This window comes from Propithecus coquereli, unplaced genomic scaffold (assembly GCF_000956105.1).
Source record: "Propithecus coquereli isolate 6110/MARCELLA unplaced genomic scaffold, Pcoq_1.0 Scaffold135, whole genome shotgun sequence".
NCBI classification, from domain to species: domain Eukaryota; kingdom Metazoa; phylum Chordata; class Mammalia; order Primates; family Indriidae; genus Propithecus; species Propithecus coquereli.
In genome coordinates, this window is record NW_012137747.1 from 663,414 (window position 1) to 664,637 (window position 1,224).

Here is a 1,224-nt window from a genome sequence, read left to right on the forward strand (position 1 = left end):
AGCACTTAGAGTTGTTTTCAATGGAATGATTTGTTCAATTAACTTAAGATATAATATTATTGAAAGTAGAATTCTATTCTTTTTCCAGTTTTTTATTGGTATTTTTTCCTGATTGACATGTACAAGTTCTTTATATATTCTTCATAATAATCTCTTTTTTAGTTATATGTGTTTCAAATGCCTTATGTAGTTCATGTGATTTTTCTCTTCTAATAGTATCTTTTAATGAACAAAGTTCTTAGTGTTAATACAGTTGAATTCATCAATCTTTTCCTTTATCATTTGCATTTTTTATGTCTATTATAAGAAATATCTCCTTACCCCAAGATTCTAAAAATATAGTTTCTTCTACACTTTTTTATGTCTTGCTTTTCATATTTAAGCCTTCATCCATTGGGAATAGAATTAATGTGTGTGAGGGCAGAATCCAATTTCAGTATTTCATTATGTATAACTAATTGTCCCAAAATTATTTATTGAGTAGGCCCATTTTTCACCAGCAGCCTTCGGTGCCACCTATGCCATAAATCTAGTTTCTGTATGAGGTCTTTCTGTTTTTTCTCACTAATCTATTTGTCTACCCGTTTACTAATACCACACACTGTCCTAAATATTAAGAATTTATGTCTTGATACCAAAGAGAACAAATATCACCAAGTGTCACTTTGACTGTTATTGTCCTTTTGCTCTTCTTAAACATTTTAGAATAACATTGTTGGGTTCCTTGAAAAATGTTAAATTTTGACTAAAATTTCATTGAATGTGTGTATCAGTTTGTAGAGAGCTGGTGTATTTTTTAATCAAGTCTTCCTATCCACGAATGTGTTTATTTATTCATTTATTTAGATCATATTTAACTTATCTGAATAACACTATGATTTTCTCCATAAAGTTTCACATATTTTTGTTAGATTTATTCCTATTATGCATTTCCAGTAAGTATCCCATCTTCTTCAGATTTAAAATGAACCTAGTTTAAAATAGAACACTTCTAATATTTCACCATGAAGAATGATATTTGCTGTAGAGTTTTTAAAAATACCCTTATCAGGCTAAGGAAGTTTCTTCCTTTTTTTTTTTTTTTTTTTTTTTTTTAGTTAAGAGGGTTTTTAAAAATCTGTTAAAAAACCCGAAGGATGGACATATTTGAAACTCGGACTTGGGGGGGGGCAAGGGCAACATAAGTAACATAAATATCTGTACCCCCATAATATGCTGAAATAA